At 44.9% G+C, this 20,327-nt stretch overlaps 1 long non-coding RNA gene across 2 annotated transcripts in view; it reads right to left on the bottom strand.

Moving 5' to 3' along the window:
- Nucleotides 1-320: 320 nt before the first annotated feature.
- LOC141987585 (uncharacterized) overlaps nucleotides 321-20,327 on the bottom strand; it is a 40,045-nt gene continuing 20,038 nt past the window's right edge. Inside the window, exon 3 of one of the 2 annotated variants that reach the window (XR_012639582.1) lies at nucleotides 321-1,118. This is a non-coding gene — a long non-coding RNA (uncharacterized LOC141987585). Of the gene's footprint in view, nucleotides 1,119-18,547; nucleotides 18,660-20,327 lie in introns of those variants that run through there. The other variant, XR_012639581.1, reaches the window with a different exon arrangement.

Genomic DNA, 20,327 nt, shown 5'->3' with positions numbered 1-20,327 from the left:
TCTTATCAGGTTAATGAGGCAAGTTTCTCCATGATGGGAACCATAAACAACAAGATTCACTTTGATCTCACATTTTATCCTAAATAATGTGAAGGTTATTGTTGGTCAAGACTTACGATAAGTTCAATGAGTCGCTTTGGAACCCCATGTCTGCCATTATTCTCCAAAGACAGTTGTGTGGGAAGGTATCAAACGATTTTGAGTAGTCAATGAAGCACATGATCAATGGATGGTTGGATATTTGTGATTTGGTCACCTGTTCCTTGGCTCTTCTAACAAACCTTATTGGGGAGATAGTTCCGCTTCTATCCTTTGTTGCATGCAGTCCTGGATGATGTAGAGCTGAACTTTGCTCATGTGCAAAGTCTATACTAAACTCCATTGTGTCTCCCTTCTTCAGTAATGACAGAAAAATTCTTTTTGTACAGTCCTCCAGCCAATTTCTAGTCATCCATACATCATTACAAATTTTCCACCTAAGATCAGCACCGTGTTCATCAATCGCTTTTAACAGTTCTCCAGGCACATTTTCTTCCTCTGGTGCTTTTCCAGGTTTCATTTTCATAATAGCATTTACCATTTTTTCTTGCAGGATTGATGGCTTGGGCTCTGTACTTTCTTTTCTGTTGTCCTGTATCATGAGTGGCTTTACTGAGGAATACAGACTGGCACAATAATCTTTCCATCTGCATTTAATATCATCCCCTCAGTGAGGACTCTGGCATCTTGATCTTTTATTATATTTGATTGCAGGGAAAATCTTTTGCTGAGAAGTCTCACCGCTATGAAAATGCTTTTTACTCTCTTTATAATTCTCAAGTTCCATACTATCTGCTCAGTTCCTTATATTCTCTCCATCTCCAAGCCATTCTCTTTCCCTCTGAATTATTTTATTGCCAGCTCAAACACCTTCTCAGTTAACCATGGTGTGATCCAACATTGACTTTTCAGAAAGTGTGCTTTGGTGGTATTGAGCATAATAGTTTTCATTATATTCCAAAGTTCATTGCGGGGGGTGGGGGAGTCTCCTGTTTCACCTGTGCCAATGCCTCAAACATATTCTGGACAGAAGTTGTATAATGTTCATTGATTCAGAACAAGTCCAAGTGCAGTGGACTCTGTAAAAAACAGTTAGTGAGAAGTATGGATTATTACTGAATGTGATAAAGCTAAAATGCATGTATGATGACACAACCAACAAAAGCAGGGGGGATAGTTTGAGGCAGATCACCAGAAAGTCAGCTACTTAGTGCTCAAAATTAGCAATGGATTTTGAAGACTTCTAAAAATTCTGCTATGATGTCACTGATATCCATTGTGGCAAAGCTCTGTCCTTGCCTCCATGGGTCCCACGTTTCCTGGCGGATTTCGTTAGCCTCAGAGGCTCACTGTGACCCTCCACGTAACCCTTCTTTCTCTAGAGACAAGGGTCACAGTCTACTGAGCCATTTTCATCATAAGCCAGCAAGGGAGGTGAGGAGAAGTTATCCTTCCTTGCACAGTCTCTGTTGTCTCCCAGGCTCTGTGATTAATCAGGAGGCAAATGTTGGGGGAGGGGGCGGTGGGCCCGGGCCCACCCTCTACTCCGGGCTCCAGCCCAGGGACTCTAATAGTATCAGCTATGGTAGCTGACATTTAGAAACATGACATGTACAATTCCCTGGGCTACTTCCCCGACAGCAGCCCTCACTTCCTCAAGCTCCACTTCACCCTTACCTCAGGGCCTCCTTCCTTGTGCCTGATATGGTGTGTACTACTCAGTCTCTCCAACAGCACAACTTCCTTCCACAGCTCCTGACATGGACACCCACCTGACTGGCTGGGAGGCTTTTAACTAGTTTCAGCCAGCCCCTGATTGGCTTCAGGTGTCCCAATCAACCTAGCCTTCTCCCTGCCTTCTGAAAAGTTCTTAATTGGCCCCAGGTGTCTTAATTGACCTGGAGCAGCTTCCATTTCACTTAACCTGGTACCAGGGATTTGTTTAGCCTGGAGCTAATATATTTATCTCCCACTACTTTTCTATAGCCATCTGGCCTTGCCCCGTCACACCAGGCATGAATAATTGGATTTATTTAATTACTTAGTTAACATCAAGGTAGGTTTTAAAAAAACAAAGCTGAAGCCCACTGAACAATACTTAGGGGCATAGGCCTCCCTTGTCCCATGCATAGAGTTTCCATAGAGGTTAATGAGAGCTTTGCACAAATAGAACCAAGATCTGACTCTGATCTCTTCTGCATCTCATATCTTTTAGGACCTCTGCCGTCCCCAAGGAAAGATGAAATCCTGAAGGGAGAACCAATACAGATGCAGCTGAACATAGCCACATCCCTCAGATGCAAAGACCAAGACACTCCTTCCAACTGCCATATATGGGAGCGAGGATGCTGAGGAGTGATGTTGGGGAAGGCAATGTCCCAGAATGGAGGACAATATTCCATCATGGGGGAGGCTGCCAGGGGAGTGAAGGCCTAAGTAGTTTGCAACTGCAAGTGCTGAATCACAGTTCCATTACACAGCTATCAGATGGAGAGGAAGAGCCCATCAGGGCTGAAATTCTTTTCTACAGCAAATATGGGACACTACCCTCCTCCCTCCCGCCACAAGCACCCCACTCACCAGGGCCGTCCTTAGGATTTATGGGGCCCTACACAACACAAACATAAGTTTACAGTATTGGAAAACTTGCCACGTGCACTTTAATAAAAACAGTTTAATTGTGCCACCTTCACCCCAACCTCTGCACAGTGCCACCTTCACTCCTAACCCCTGCCCTTCCCTCCCACCTGTGCCCCCAACCCCAACCCTGCGCTGCCAGCGTGCTCTGCCACACTGCCCCCCTGCCCAGTACCTCCCACTCCCTTATGCCCAGTGACCCCTCACCCAGAGACAGATCCCTATGCTCAGGGATCTCCCGCCCACAGACCACCCCACTGCCCAGCTCCCCTCGAACAGCCCCCCCCCAACTGCCCAGCACCCCATATTCCTGAGGGAATTCAGCACCAAAAAATTAAATTCTGTGCACAATATTTTAAAATTCTGCAAAATTCTGCAAATTTTGTCAATAAATAAATGCGGAGGCTCCAGCATGGCAGTGGCAAGCATAGGCCACTGGCTGCATAGAGGTGGGGGATCACCCTAAAGCCTTCCCCCTCCCTTCCCCAGATAAGGACTTGGCAGTGAGATACCTCTGTGTGAATGTCAAATGGCCACAGGGAAGTGTTTTACATAATGGCTGGGATGTCAGCCGTGACCCAAAATTTATTTGAATGACAAAAAAGAAATAGCTGATATCAATGGCTGAGTCCAGCCCCCATCCAGGCTCTTTCCTGCTACGGCTCTGGGTCATCAACTCCCAAATGGCCTTTCATTCTTCCTAAAATAGAGCATTTCCCTCTAATCCTGAAAAGTAAAGAGGTGCTTGGGATGTGCAGTTTAATAAGAAAAGGAATTATATTTAGGCACCAGTCTTTTTTTCTGCCCTGATTTACACACCTGGTTGCCACACATGGCTCAGTGGGATTGTACTGGGTATAACTCAGCATGCAATTTCAACAATGCTTCAACAGTGAGGCTGGAGCCATAAGCAGCCAAGTCTCATTTGAACAGTGGATCTTGTTTAAAAACTGCCTTAAATAATCCAAAGGTCTTTCCCATGGGTGAGGAGGAAGGTGCTTCATTCTTGAAGGAACCTTTAAAATCCCACTCAACTCTGCACTGTTTAGAATGCTCCCTTGTTCAAAATGCTACCAGCTTGAGAGACAGCCCTGGAGATACTTGGATCCACAAGAAAAAAAAATCATGTCCATTTTCCCTAAATAAAAGTTTCAGCTACTCCAGCCTTCTCAAGGTGAGTCCATCTTCCTTCCCTGTTAAGAGGTCACTCCCTCCCTTGCATTCTGCATCCCTGATTGCTGCTTTTCTGCTCCAGGTACAGCCCCCTCAGGAGGTCATCTAGTCCAACCCTCTGCTCACAGCAGGACCAATCCCCAACTAAATCACCCCAGCCAGGGCTTTGTCAAGCCTGACCAGCCTCCGGGTATTCTCTCTCCCCACCCCCCACAATTCAGTTCCCAGCCCTGCCCTCCCCCACCTGGCCCTGTTCCCCCTGCTCACTCACATGCAAAGTTTCACTCCTGGCCCTGTGAGGCCTCACCAGAGCCGGAGCCCTCAGCCCACTCGCTGAGGAGTGAGTGAGTGGAGTGGAGGGGGCAAGGGGTCGGGTCTGGAAGAAGCCTGCTGGCCCAGCATGGGGGAGGGGGCCAGAGAGGAGTGGAGTCCGCGCCGCATGGTGCCCCAAATTTTCAGGTGCCCTACGCAGCCACGTATGCTGCATTTGCCTAAGGATGGCCCTGCCACTCAGATGGAACAGCGTTGACGCCCCATCCTCTTTCCACACATCTGCCCCATAGGTCCTCCAAAGTTTGCTTCTCACCCCCCACTACAGTAGGCTTTATGGGATGCTCTGTCAGGTGAAGAGGGGTCAGGATATGGATAGGGTTGCTCCCTCCAGCAGTTGTGACAGTCCACATTTTGGAGCTGCTGCAGTTAAAGCCTGTGTCCCTTCTGAATTAGCTTGACCATCCTCAGCACTGGCCAGGCTGGTGTGCTGACACTAGACAGAGGTGAAAGTAAGCCGGTACGCCCCGGTACGGCGTACTGGCAAGAGCCAGTGCGTTGTTCCGGGGTTGATCGGCTTCCCCAGGCACAATTTAAAGGGCCTGCGGCTCCTAGCAGCGGCTGGAGTCCCTGGCCCTTTAAAGTGCTGCCAGAGCCCCTCTGCCGGAGCCCTGGGGTAGCAGCGGCAGGGCTGGGGTGGCGATTTAAAGGGGCTGGGGCGGTAGCGGCAGCCAAGCCCTGGGCCCTTTAAATCGTCCCCGGAGCCCCGCTGCCACTTCCCCAGGCTCCGGCAGGCTCCAGGGATGATTTAAAGATCCCGGGGCGGTAGAGGTGGCCGGAGCCCCATCCCCGGAGCCCTGCTGCTGGAGCCCTGGGGAAGAGGCGGCGGGGCTCTGGGGATGATTTAAAGGGCCCAGGGCTCCAGCCGCCGCTGTCGCCCAGGGCCCTTTAGACCACTGCCAGAGCCCTTGGCTGCCGCTGTTACTCCAGGAAGGGGGAAGGAGGCACTTGCTGGTACAGGGTGGGCCAGGGCTGGCTCTGACCTCCGCAGCCCCACCCCTTCTGCCTGAGGCCCCGCCCCTTCCGGGGGCCAGAGCTGGCCCCAGCCCCATACCGGTAAGTCCCTAGACTTACTTTCACCCCTGCCACTAGACACAGGAGTAATGGGTGAACATGTTTATTACTCCCACAGAAACGAAGATCAAGACTTGGCCCATGCTCAAGGTAGAATATGTTTTTCCAGTCCCAAAGAATGCCTGACCATGTCAGCAGTGCAGGCCTATATCATTCAGAATTATAAGGAGCCTAGCTACCAATACACTCATGTATTTTACAAAGAATACAATTGTTTTAAACAAGGCTAACCAACTGGAACTATATGGAGCATATCCTTTGAATACCTTGGGCTCCCCATCACATACATCTATCGAAAGAGCAAGGAATAATGTGGCAACTAAAAAACAGTTGACAGTGGAATTCAGACATGTGGGAATGTAGCAGCCCTGCATATTCACAATTCAAGGCCAGTATGCACTGTACAAAACCTTAAGATTCTACATATTGTTATAGAAAACTGTTTTCTAATCTTGTCATCATGTATAGCTGAATTTGTCACTTTGCCAAGAATACAACTAAAGAGGCCATTTTAGCAGGAATGTATGAGAGCATAATTTTAAAAATAAATCTTTAAAGGTGTAGACTGCTTGCTTGGTATTCTTTGTTTCCCCTGAATGACCTTCATTATGAATTACCTTCCTCACTTTACAAACAGTGACTATCACAGAATGGCGAAGAATTAAGGAATTAGGCACTTCCAGCTGGTATGTTAATTGTGTGCTGTTTATTCAACAGCAACATTACAAATACAAAAACCTCATCACGTAGTTCTCTGTGAAAGCCTTTACAAATAACCACACTCATGTAAAACTTAAGGTCTGAATGTTACTTGTTTATGAGTAACTGAATATTATCATATTAAAATCATTACTAAGCCAGTGCCTGAATATTTGTTCCGAAGCCTGTCAATATTCTAATGGCAGTAGTCTTGGAAACTACACATCTGCCACAGGATTAATTACTCACATAAAACATTATCATTTCCTCACATCTCCTGTGAGGTAGAGAGGCTGCTAGAATGATTAATGCCCCTATATGACATACAAAGGAATACATGTAAATGTTACCCAGTGGATAGAAAAATCTGTTCTTGATTCATATTAGACCAAGTTGAAGGACCTTAGTGGTGCAACATTAATTCTTAAGGCCTGCATGTAACCTAAAACTAAATTAAAAAAAAAATAATTGAAAACAAATTCTGTAAACTTGTTGTTACACCAGGAAGACCTCTTATCCCACAAGGCGTGTGTGTGTGTGTGTGTGTGTGTGTACGTGTGTACGTGTGCATGTGTGTGCCTTCGCGCACATGCATATTTATCACAATTCTGTACCAGATAAATGAATGTGACTGCTTATAAAAGTCAGTGCTGGTACTTCTTGGCAGACCTTATCAGTTAAAAACCTCTTCATTTTTACTTAAAGCGTCTGTACCAGCATTGGTAGGGGGTTATACCTAAGTCAGGGAGCACATCATTGAGACATTGGCTCAGTTTTGATAGAATAGAGAGAAAAGGGGAAGAAGTATTTTGGGGGCAGTTTATTGTTTACTATTAAAATTAACAGAGCAGCGTTCAAAGGTGAAATCTCAGCATGCAGTTAAGGCCAGCGGGAAGGCCTAAGCAAGCAGTTAAACAACAGTTATAACAAATATAAAGAGGAGCCAATCTATTGGTTATGTCACTGAATGTCATTCTCAGCTGTCCTTTATTTTTGAGATATCCCTTATAAAGACCTAAAATTTATTTCCACTGCCTAGAGTTTGCCTTTTCCTACTATTTGTTACTGTAAATCACTGAGATCAGAAATGCTATTTTACAAAGGAAACGTCCTTGACATGTTCATGCCAAGACACTTGTTTCAATGTCCATTAAGTCATTGTTGTAGGTTTTGGCTTTTATTTATTTTGTTGCCATTTCCTTAATTTTGGGGGTCAGTATCCCACATACAGGACTTGGCAGACAGAGAGCTTTGCAGTATGTCACAGATATAGATACTTTGTCACAAGATGGCAGGCGCCTTTAGGTGAAGTCGGTATAGTATCCCTATGCCAGCACAGGTGCAGCTCTGATTTGACCTGATTAAGAAGATGAGGCAGCATCTCGGGTTGATAAATGAGAGGAAGATGGCTGTGATTGGGAAGGAGGTGCCCAGAAGGACCTGCAGGCGTTCCGTGGGGAAGGCTGTGGAAAGGAGAGAGAGATTGAGTGAAAGAGTGTGTGCGTGCACTATAAAGCGGGAAGGTGTAGACTCCAGAGCAAGACGAAGGCCCAAGGGAATGCTCCCCCCTGCCCCTTTGGCCATTGTCCTATACAAGAGGCAGGAGCTGGGAAAGAAACCAGAAAGGCTGGGAGACCAGTGGAGGGGCTAGCCTGCTCACTTTCCTGAGCTGGAGAGCTGGGGCTGGCAGGCTGAAGAGGACTGCAGGTTAGGAGATCAGTGAAGGGACTAGCTTGCTGACCTTTCCTTGGCAGAGCATTGGAAGCCAGGAAGAATCCAGGTGAGGGGTGGCTATTATGATAAAAGAACAGGTGGGGACTGAAGAAAAGCCCAGGTGTTTACAGAAGATGCTGGAGCTGGGGTATGAAGTGTATTTCTGGAATTTGTTTCAGGATGATGGACTATGTGCACAGTGTTTGGGATAGATGGACTGTGTCTGGGGCTTTCAAGGACTTTTTGCACTGTGATACAATAACAAAGCCCTGGCTGGGATGATTTAATTGGGGATTGGTCCTGCTTTGAGCAGGGGGTTGGACTAGATGACCTCCTGAGGTCCCTTCCAACCCTGATATTCTATGATTCTATGATTCTAACCTGGCCCTGGGTAGGGGCCATATTAGACCCAAGAGAACTTGTGGTGGAGTTTTTCAGGAACCTGAGAGAAGGGGAAATGGAGGCAGGGTTCCATCAAGCCACACCAGGCTACAAGGACTGCTCAGGAGGCAGCCACCCCATTATAGACACCTTACCAGGAAAAAGTTAATCATTCAGCTAAATCTCAGGCTGGATTTGTACGTTATATTTGCTTCAATATAAAATTATATGCTTTTTCCCTGTGTTAGGCACAGAAAGGTTTACAACTTGTGAGTAAATCAGCAGACAACAATCTGTACTATCATTGTTACGGAGGTAATCACAGTGACGCCAGAGGCAATTAAAACTGTTTGGCAAAACTGGCAAGTTTTTTAAGGCAAACATCCACTAAAAGAAATGTTCAATTTGTTTCCTACCCTGCTGCCATTATATCAAAATAGTGATGTGAATTTAGCTAACATAATGATAATGATGCCAGCAATTATTTATATCGGGGTTGGAAAGCGACCTCTATCAAGTCAGGAATACCCTAAAAGAATTGCAATGAAGTACAAAAGGGATCATGTGTTCACCCCCTTAATCTTATTATGGCCCATTTTTTCCAATTTCCCTCTCTCTCTTCTAGCCCAGATCTCATGAACTAATTCCTGCATTTGATTCGTTCTGGGACATAGGATGGGTAGTCCAGAGCCAAAAGTAGGGCAAATAGCAATGAGCCTCAGGAGCCATGAAAAGTTTTCAGGATTCCCCTGTCCCCAGAGATTAAATATGATTTACTGCTTTCATGATGATTCCATACTTCTTCCTCTCTCTGCACTTTTCACTCTCCCTAAAGCATTTTCTGTGTCCAGCTGCAAGATCATTTTCTACCCCCCTGAAATCATGTTCAGAATGAGATTAGTACACTGAAATTATTTTCTAAATAGGGTCTTGCATTTCAGTAGCTCCACTGGCTCCTGGTATCACTTATTTGGTTATGGCTAGGCTTCTGAAGTATAGTGAACCAACCTACCAGCTGGTTAAAAGTTTGTTTGCATGTGTTTTTTAATGGGGTGAATTGTTTATTATAGCTTCACTTTAATTCTGTTCTCAAATCCTGAATGATCTAAAAAGGCAGCCGTGACATTTTCACAGTACTGTACAATTTTCTTTTGTGATTCCAGTTATTGGTTACATTCCTGTAATAACGATAAAAAAATTGCCCCAAAATGTGGTTCTCCAATCACACACCATTGCTACTGCTGCCAACTTGATGTACTTATTCCCACCCGATTTGTTGAATTTTTGCGAGAAGCAGGAACTAAAAATTGAGTGCCTTACTGGAAATTATTTACTGTCAGTGGTCACGGTGATCAAGATTGCCTCACTGATATGACTAAGAAAGAAAAATCAATAATCCTCAAATATGGTGCTCTTCTCTTAGAAGATCATCAGTTTTACTTAAAATTATTTCTTGTCCCAGATTATTCTGCTGAATAAGAAGTGGGTACTCTTTATCACAGTTCTTTGTTCAGAAGATCATTAATATTACAATTTCATTTTAGTTTATGGCACTTTCAGAATTCAAAAAAGGTCCAGTCAGAAAATGAAAGGACAGAGGCCAAGGAAGCAGAACGGCTAGTGATTGTTTCAGCAAAAGTTGTAGTTTTATAAAAGACTAGTTCTGTATGGTGAAAGGACCTAGAATATCTGGATCGACTATCAATATTTGGGAGCCCAGATAAGTGCCTTTCACTTAAAACATCAAATTCTATCTTCCTACAGTTCTTCTGCCTATCACTATGGTATCTAAGGGCTTGTCTACACTGGCACTTTACAGCGCTGCAACTTTCTCGCTCAGGGGTGTGAAAAAACACCTCCCTGAGCACAGCAAGTTTCAGCGCAGTAAAGTGCCAATGTAGACAGTACACGAGCACTGGGAGCAGAGCTTCCAGCACCGGTAGCTATTCCCCTCATGGAGGTGGGTTTTTTTATAGCACTGGGAGAGCTCTTTCCCAGCGCTATGCCACAACTACACAAGCCACATTAAAGCGCTGCCCCGGCAGTGCTTTAAAGTTGCTAGTGAAGACATGCCATAAGTGCCATTCAGTGTTGCATACTGTGATACTTAATAATTATCAAGTGAGGTTCCTTCTCTATTCTTTTGCAAATGATGGTTTTATTTTGATAGGAATTCTAAAATGATGTGTGTTGTATTAATTTCGATGGAATATATAGGCTCAAAGAGTCAAAGGCGTTAACAGGGCCCTGAAACTGTCCAACACTAAACAGTTTTAAACCAAATTCAGGTTTTGATGTACTGAAACCTCAGCCTGCTTAGTAACTTTGCAAATACTCAATTAAAAATCTTGTAACCTTTTATTAAAGATACAGAAAAGAAGGAAAAACAGGTAAATCTTTTGAAATATAAACTTTTAAGTTTGGCGTTCATTTTAACGACATCCCTTTTGCCTTTCCCTTTAGCCAAAGAGTTTTTAGAAGGAAACACCCCACCCCTACCCCAACACACATTTGACAGTCTTTTAGATGATATTAAAGATGTCCTCTTTGGGGAAAACAGAAGTTAGTTGAGATGTGCTGCTGCTACTGTTACACTCTAATTCCATTTTCTAAAAGACAAAACAAGACAAACACACACAAGAGGGAAGAGAAAAGAACAGCAAAGATAGAAATGCAGCTTCTGTCTCTGAGGTTGAATCTCACTTGCAACCTCACTGCTGGAGAAACACAGGCATGGCATGCAGTCTTATCAGTCACTCTGAGATCTCTTGTACCAACCGTGCCGTTACACTCCATAGTCTTTATGAAAATATGCTTATGATATGGATATGACATAACTGAGATATACTTTATGCAAGATGGCTCATGTACAATGTCATTAGAAAGGTTATGATTTACTGAATGTGATTATCCAATGTGTATGCATGTAGCATTTCTGTATTTAAAGTTAGGAATATGGACTATGTAACAATTACAACTGGGTGTGTGTTGGGAAGACACCCACCAGACGACAGGCCATCAGATTTGATGGGCCATTAGGAAGAAACAACAAGACTGTGAAGATACTAATCTCCCTCCCTCCTGGGAGGCATCCTGGGACGTAACTGTGACACTAATAGGTCAGGTGGTCTTGCCACCTGATATTAAACATTACCTGGGACTTTTTGTAATGTTCCACTAAAAGGAAAGGGGGGTGGGGGTCAAGTTTGGGAAACAAAGGATTCCTGCCTTATGTAAATCTTATTTAAGGGTGGAGAGGAAGGCAAATGGGTCTCTCCTCCATGGACTACCCAAGAAGGACTGCTGAAAGAACCTGAAGGGACTACAGTTGCCTACTTTCACCTGGTAAATAAGTACCCTGACTTTCACAATAAGCCAAAATTCAAGCTAATCCCATTTCAAATCAAGGCCAAAAGAAGCCAATCCCTAAGAACCCCAACACTCTATGTGACTAGATCACCCTGGCGTGCAGTCTGGGACTGTGGTGGGCCCGCTGTGCACCCCTGACTCTCTCCCCCCCTTGCCCCTGCTTGCCGGGAGATGATCAAAAAAAAAGAAGCAACAAGCTACAAGCCCAACAAGCTACTAGCCAATAAGCAACTCACAAGCCAATTAAGTCAAAAACAAGCCCAATTTCTGTGTTTTTTTTCTGCGGGTTTGGCATATCTGGAAGGGACAGAAGAAACTAACCTGAAGGGAAAGGCAGGGGTAAGTCCAGACTGAGACAGGGGTCCAGTCTGTAAGAAGAACTCTGAGCTACAGAAATGCTGCATCCTGCCTAATTCAACATTTAGGGTGAGAAATTACATTTTGTAACCTGTTTCTTTACTGAATCAAGCTTAGTTTGTGAGTTTTGTTTTATTTTCTCAGTAATCTGCTTTGTTCTGCTTGCTACCCCTTTAACCACTTAAAATCTGCCTTTTATAGTTAATAAAATTTGTTTTGTTTATTATTAAATATAGTTTCTGTAATTTCTAACAGGGGGGAGGGGAGAAGTTGTGCATATCTTCCTCCACATTGAGGGAGGGGGCGAATTTATGAGCTTACGTTGTATAGGTTTCTCTACAGCGCAAGACAATATCCCTTTGGATCTGTGCTCCAAGGGAGGTGGACACCTGAGTGTTGGGGCAAGTCCCTTAAACTGAGTCTTCCCAGAGCTGATCTCAGTGTCTGTGTCTTTCAGCAGCGGGGTGTGGCCATGCCTGTGTGTGTGCTAGAGGAGGCTTAAGATCCTGGCTCAGCAAGACAGGTTAAAGGGGGGCCCATGCTGGGAGTTAGATGGAAGTTAGGTACTTGGATGCATTTGATAATCTCATAAGGCATCTATCGGAATCTTCAGGTATCTCAATACCATTAAAAATCTGGCCCTAAATCCCACATTTTTGAACCAGGGCCCAAGAATGCTCTATTTTCTACCAAAGGTATTACAATGATTGGCACCCGAGGAATATCATAGACAGAAATCTCACAAGAGAGCCTATTCCTGTGAGATTTCCAGTTCAATTTTCCAGAATCAAGAGATTTGGATGGTTTTTAAATAAATGCTAGATAAAAATTTATTTGAGGCTAGATCCATAAAGGGATTTAGCTACTTAACTGCTGCTTTAGGCACCTAAGTAAAAAATTTAGATACTTAAAACCACTGCTCAGTTGCTGGCTAACCCTGTAGGTACCTAAATTCCCAAGGTGCCTATTTCCATGGGTAGAGTTACCTAGGAACCTAGATTTCTGATGGTGGGTGTGTGCAAAGCTTTCTAAATTCTGACATAGCCAAGGGGCTTAGCACCTAAACCTGGAAATCCTCAAACTAAGGGTATGTCTTCACTACCCGCCGGATTGGCGGGCAGCTGCAACACAATGCCATCCAGAATCGCCTAGTCAGAGCCATCCCACCACCCATGGGGAAGGTGGCCATGAACTCCGCCATCCCCAGAATGGACAGTGAAGCGCAATGGTCATCATCGTCACCAACGAGGAATAGAAGAAGATCATCATGCTGGCTGTCACAGTTCCCTTTGAAAACAGGACCCTGGCCTTCCACAACACCCAATCTCAAAAGCTGGAGAAATACACTCCTCTGGCCCATATCTTGAGAGGTAGAGGCTACGATGTTCAAACTCACATGCTTATTGTTGGATCTCTGGGCACGTGGGACCACAGCAACAAGTGAGTGTTGAGAGAATGCAGAATCGGTCAATGCTTGGCTGATGCAGCAACTCACAGTGTCAGACACCATGAGGTGGTCAAGGGACAACTATCTAGAACACTGGAATTTTGGCAATACCAGGAGCAATGAGCAGGAGTGCTGATGAGAAGTGAAATTGGAAAGTAACAGAAATACTTCTCTGATGGATTATATCTACTAAGGGACAACTATCCTAAATGCTCAATTACTGAGGGACAATTTATACTCATTCCTATATTTGCTTTCTACAGCCAACTCTCTGCATAACTTTTCATGAGTGATGTACCTGAGTATTCAGATTCTAATATCTAAACTGTACCATTCAACTTACCTAAATTTGGGTTATTGCAGATTATGTTCTATAGGTATTTTATAACGTTTAAAGCCGATTTTGTACTTTTGGATAATTTAAGTATCCAGATGTACAGACACTCTTTCTTAACCTATAATTTTAATATTATATAATTTTAAAATTAGCTTTAATAAAAATGTTTTAAATCTGTTATAAAAAAGGTAACCATAAGGTGTCTTTGAATGCATTAGTTACCACTACCACTGAGAGACTCAAGAAATTATTTTCCCCGTAGCGTAATCTTAAAATGGAACAGTCCAATGGGTAAAAATTAACTGTCTCTGAACAGTAGCTGTCACATCATGAAGTTCTGAATAATGCTAGTTTGATTTCCTTCACCATGCCAGTTGGAAGTCTTATTATGAAGTTTTTAAGTTTACATCACTGTACTTTTGTTGCCAACAATAATTGAACAAGTGGGTGGAATTTGAAGAAAAGATTTTGGACCAACCGTTGCCCTGCCACCAATTTAAATCTGGAGTAACCCCTGTAACTTTTGAGAGCACAAGTTATTTTTGTTTCAACATTCGTTTTTGAGAAGTAGAAAAGTTAAATATAAAGGTTTATATAAATGTACAGTGAAATATTTCAAATAGGCTGAAATAAGCAAAAGTTGAGTGTACTTGAACAGATATTCAAAGACCCTGATTAGATTAACTTTCTATACAAATGGCACACAGGTATGAACAGAGTTCTTCACAATGAAGCAAAAAGGATTAATTATCCAAACTAGTTAAGGTCTGTTGACATCTATGGTTATATAAATTTGAATAGAATCATTATAAAATGCTTCGCATGGCTAGATATATACAACTGCCAATGATACACTGAACATTCAACCATTCAATATAGTTTTCACATGTATCTCTTTTTAGGCATTGAATTTTTGAGGCTGCATCATTCTTCTGAAATCCTTTTAGTACTCATATATTATTATGCTCTTTCACAATATCTGTTATCACAACCATCCCCCAACGTCTCTTTCCATTACAAAATGTCAGTGTATGAGATGTGCTGGCAGATGAGGTCAAAACAACAGTGAGGTGAAGATGAGTGATTTCTGCCTCAACCAAATCAAAAATACAAAGATATCCCTAAACTTATTGGCCAGATGCCTCTTTGATCTCAAATGTTGCTTGCTAAAGCAATTTTTAGGACAAGGACTGTCATATATTATGTTTGCAGAGCACAATTGGGCCTCAACTTGATTGAGGCAACTAGATCCCAGCACAATATCAGTGATAAATAAAATCGTAACAATAACAATTAATATATTATTTGTCCCATGAAGTACGTTACATTTTCCAGGCCAGGATATAAGATTATCTTTATTATAGGGTATAGATAGAGCCCTTTTTAAAAAGAAAGAATGACAGAAACTAGCATTTAAATCTATCTTCTCTAATCTCAGGTAGAGCAGCAGACAGATTTCATTCTCTTGAATACTATATACACACTATAGGCTTATATTCTAAAGCACATTAGATTCTAGCTGAATGTGTCATAGCCCTGGTCTACACTAGGAGTTGAGGTCGAATTTAGCAGCGTTAAATCGATTTAACCCTGCATGATGAAGCCCTTTCTTTCGACTTAAAGGGCTCTTAAAATCGATTTCCTTACTCCACCCCCAACAAGGGGATTAGCGCTGAAATCGGCCTTGCCGGGTCGAATTTGGGGTACTGTGGACGCAATTAGATGGTATTACCCTCCGGGAGCTATCCCAGAGTGCTCCGTTGTGACCACTCTGGACAGCACTCTCAACTCAGATGCACTGGTCAGGTAGACAGGAAAAGGCCCACGAACTTTTGAATTTCAATTTCCTGTTTGGCCAGCGTGGCAAGCTGCAGGTGAGTGCAGAGCTCATCAGCAGAGGTGACCATGGTGGAGTCCCAGAATCGCAAAAGAGCTCCAGCATGGACTGAACGGGTGGTACGGGATCTGATCGCTGTATGGGGAGAGGAATCCGTGCTATCAGAACTACGTTCCAGTTTTTGAAATGTCACAATCTCCCAGGGCATGAAGGACAGAGGCCATAACAGGGACCTGAAGCAGTGCTGCGTGAAACTTAAGGAGCTGAGGCAAGCCTACGAGAAAACCAGAGAGGCAAACGGCCTCTCCGGGTCAGAGCCCCAAACATGCCGCTTCTATGATGAGCTGCATGCCATTTTAGGGGGTTCAGCCACCACTACCCCAGCCGTGTTGTTTGACTCCTTCAATGGAGATGGAGGCAACACGGAAGCAGGTTTTGGGGATGAGGAAGATGATGATGATGAGGTTGTAGATAGCTCACAGCAAGCAAGTGGAGAAACCGGTTTTCCCAACAGCCAGGAACTGTTTCTCACCCTGGACCTGGAGCCAGTACCCCCCGAACCCACCCAAGGCTGCCTCCCAGACCCGCCAGGCAGAGAAGGGATGTCTGGTGAGTGTACCTTTTAAAATAGTATACATGGTTTAAAAGCAAACATGTTTAATGATTCATTTGCCCTGGCATTCGCGGCTCTCCTAGATGTACTCCCAAAGCCTTTGCAAAAGGTTTCTGGGAAGGGCAGCCTTATTCCGTTCACCATGGTAGGACACTTTACCACTCCAAGCCAGTAGCACGTACTCGGGAATCATTGCAGAACAAAGCATTGCAGTGTATATCTGCTGGTGTTCAAACAACATCCGTTCTTTATCGCTCTGTGTTATCCTCAGGAGAGTGAAATCATTCATGGTCACCTGGTTGAAATAGGGTGCGTTTCTTAAGGGGACATTCAGAGGTGCCCGTTACTGCTGGGCTGTTTGCCTGTGGCTGAACAGAAATGTTCCCTGCTGTTAGCCATGGGGAGGAGGGAGGGGCTAGCCACGTGGTGGGGGGAGGCAAAATGCGACCTTGGAACGAAAGCACATGTGCTATGTATGTAATGTTAACAGCAAGGTTTACTGTGAAAGAGTGTACCCATTGTTCTATAAAATGTGTCTTTTTGAATACCACTGTCCCTTTTTCTTTCTCCACCAGCTGCATGTGTTTCAAGGATCACAGGATCTTCTCCTTCGCAGAGGCTAGTGAAAATCAGAAGGCGAAAAAAACGCACTTGTGATGAAATGTTCTCTGACCTCATGCTGTCCTCCCACACTGACAGAGCACAGACGAATGTGTGGAGGCAGACAATGTCAGAGTGCAGGAAAGCACAAAATGACCGGGAGGAGAGGTGGCGGGCTGAAGAGAGTAAGTGGCGGGCTGAAGACAGGGCTGAAGCTGAAAGGTGGCGGCAGCGTGATGAGAGGAGGCAGGATTCAATGCTGGAGGATCAAACTAATATACTCCAATATATGGTTGAGCTGCAGGAAAGGCAGCTGGAGCACAGACCGCCGCTACAGCCCCTGTGTAACCAACTGCCTTCCTCCTCAAGTTCCATAGCCTCCTCACGCAGACGCCCAAGAATGCGGTGCGGGGGGCCTCCGGCCACCCAGGCACTCCACCCCAGAGGATTGCCCAAGCAACAGAAGGCTGGCATTCAATAAGTTTTAAAGTTTTAAACTTTTAAAGTGCTGTGTGGCCTTGTCCTTCCCTCCTCCACCACCCCTCCCGGTGCTTCTCTCCTCCACCACCCCTCCCGGGCTACGTTGGCAGTTATCCCCCTATTTGTGTGATGAATGAATAAAGAATGCATGAATGTGAAGCAACAATGACTTTATTGCCTCTGCAAGCGGTGATCAAAGGGAGGAGGGGAGGGTGGTTATCTTACAGGGAAGTAGAGTGAACCAAGAGGCGGGGGGTTTCATCAAGGAGAAACAAACAGAACTTTCACACCATAGCCTGGCCAGTCATGAAACTGGTTTTCAAAGCTTCTCTGATGTGCACCGCGCCCTCCTGTGCTCTTCTAACCACCCTGGTGTCTGGCTGCGCGTAACCAGTGGCCAGGCGATTTGCCTCAACCGCCCACCCCGCCATAAACGTCTCCCCCTTACTCTCATAGATATTGTGGAGCGCACAGCAAGCAGTAATAACGGTGGGAATATTAGTTTTGCTGAGGTCTAACTGAGTCAGTAAACTGCGCCAGTGCACTTTTAAACATCCAAATGCACATTCTACCACCATTCTGCACTTGCTCAGCCTGTAGTTGAACAGCTCCTGACTACTGTCCAGGCTGCCTGTGTACGGCTTCATGAGCCATGGCATTAAGGGGTAGGCTGGGTCCCCAAGGATAACTATAGGCATTTCAACATCCCCAACGGTTATTTTCTGGTCTGGGAAGTAAGTCCCTTCTTGCAGCTGCTCAAACAGCCAGAGTTCCTAAAGATGCAAGCACCATGCACCTTTTCCGGCCATCCCACGCTGATGTCGGTGAAACATCCCTTGTGATCCACCAGTTCTTGCAGCACCATTGAGAAGTACCCCTTACAGTTTATGTACTGGTTGACAAGGTGGTCCGATGCCAAGATAGGGATATGCGTTCTGTCTATCATCCCATTGCAGCAAAGCCATCCACTATGACCTGCACATTTCCCAGGGTCACTACCCTTGATATCAACAGATCTTTGATTACGTTGGCTACTTGCATCACAGCAGCCCCCACAGTAGATTTGCGCTCTCCAAATTGATTCCCAACTGACCGGTAGCTGCCTGGCATTGCAAACTTCCAGAGGGCTATCGTCACTCGCTTGTGAACTGCGAGGGCTGCTCTCATCTTGGTATTCTGGTGCTTCAGGGCAGGGGAAAGCAAGTCACAAAGTTCCATGAAAGTGCCCTTATGCATGCAAAAGTTTCGCAGCCACTGGGAATCGTCCCAGACCTGCAACACTATGCAGTCCCACCACTCAGTGCTTGTTTCCCGAGCCCAGAATCTGCGTTCCACCACATGAACCTGCCCCATTAGCACCATGATGCCCACATTGCCAGGGCCCGTGCTTTGAGAGAAGTCTGTGTCCATGTCCTCATCACTCTCGTCATCACCCTGATGTCACCTACTCGCCCGGTTTCGCTTTGCCAGGTTCTGGTGCTGCATGTAGTGCTGGATAATGCACGTGGTGTTTAATGTGCTCCTAATTGCCAAAGTGATCTAAGCGGGCTCCATGCTTGCCTTGGTATGGCGTCTGCACAGAAAAAAGGTGCAGAATGATTGTCTGCCATTGTTCTGATGGAGGGAGGGGCGACTGACGACATGGCTTACAGGGAATTAAAATCAACAAAGGGGGTGGCTTTACATCAAGGAGAAACAAAAACAACTGTCACACAGAATGGCCTGCTCAAGGATTGAACTCAAAAGCCTGGGTTTAGCAGGCCAATGCTCAACCCACTAAGCTACTCCTCCCTCTGGTATTTCAGGCAGGACTGAATCTCCATTAAAGTTTTCAAGGTGCCCCTGACAGACCTCACCAAAACGATTGTCGGCCGTTGATTTCACAGAGGGAGGGAGGGGGAGCAAATGAATACAAAACAAATCTGGTCTATTTCTTGTTTTGATCCACTCCATCTATCTTTTACATCTTTGGCTGGCAGCAGACGGTGCAGTAGGACTGCTAGCCATCCACATCTCCTGGCTGCTTGGCAGCAGATGGTGCAATAGGACTGCTAGCCATCCTCATCTCCTGCCTGCTCACCATAAGAAGGTGCAATAGGACTGCCGGCAGGACTAAAGAGAATGACCTGGTCGAGTCACTCCTAATTTAGTCCCTGCGCCCATGTCTGCCCAGGTGCTCCTAACCGACCTTACCGAGGCAGCCAGGAGCACCTCGGACATGATGATGATGGTTTTCAGGCCTATTGCACCATCTGCTGCCACAAGGCAATGGGTTGCTGCTGCCGTGTAGCAATGCAGTACCCCGTTTGCCAACACCCAGGAGACATACGGTGACAGTGAGCTGAGCGGGCTCCATGCTTGCCGTGGTATGGCATCTGCACAGGTAACTCAAGAAAAAAGGCGCGAAATGATTGTCTGCCGTTGCTTTCACGGAGGGAGGAAGGGAGGGCCTGACGACATGTACCCAGAACCACCCGCGGCAATGTTTTTTGCCCCATCAGGCATTGGGACCTCAAACCAGAATTCCAATGGGCGGCGGAGACTGCAGGAACTGTGTGATAGCTACTCACAGTGCAACACTCTGGAAGTCGACTCTAGCCTCGGGAATGTGGAAGCACTCCGCCAAGTTAATGCACTTAATGCACTTAGAGCATTTTGTGTGGGGACACACACAATCGACTATATAAAAATTATTTCTAAAAAACTGACTTCTATAAATTTGACCTAATTTCGTAGTGTAGACATACCCAAAGGCTTCCTATCTCATCCATCAGAAAATGGCTTATTGACTTACAAGTTAACACTACTTATCTTTTTAGATAAAATATTCTGTACAGTTTGAGAGTTTGACATGTAAATGTCAAGGAAACCCAAAATAAAGAGGAACAAAATTAAGTGGAAGATGAAAGTCAATGCAAAGGTACTAAATGCTATGTCTAGGTCATTGCACACATGGAATAATCACTAAAATAATAGAGTGAATATGTTGAAAATACCAGTTGGAAATCAAGGGTGGTTTTATTGCTGTGCAGCACATTAGAAGGAAAATTGTTTAATCTGAAGTATTAGTCTCCTGTGTGGTTTACCACAAGTGGGTAGATCATAAGCTATGAAAACAAATTCATCAGTGGGTATGTTTATTCTTTGCTATGTACAGCATTGCACACTAAGGAGGTGCCTTATGAGTGATTTTGTCTTTCCTCTGAGGTACACATAGTAGCAACTGCCAGACACAGGAAAC

This window comes from Natator depressus, chromosome 5 (assembly GCF_965152275.1).
Source record: "Natator depressus isolate rNatDep1 chromosome 5, rNatDep2.hap1, whole genome shotgun sequence".
Taxonomy (NCBI): domain Eukaryota; kingdom Metazoa; phylum Chordata; order Testudines; family Cheloniidae; genus Natator; species Natator depressus.
The sequence above is the reverse complement of the archived record's forward strand: the minus strand, read 5'-3'. Positions and strand labels throughout refer to the sequence as shown.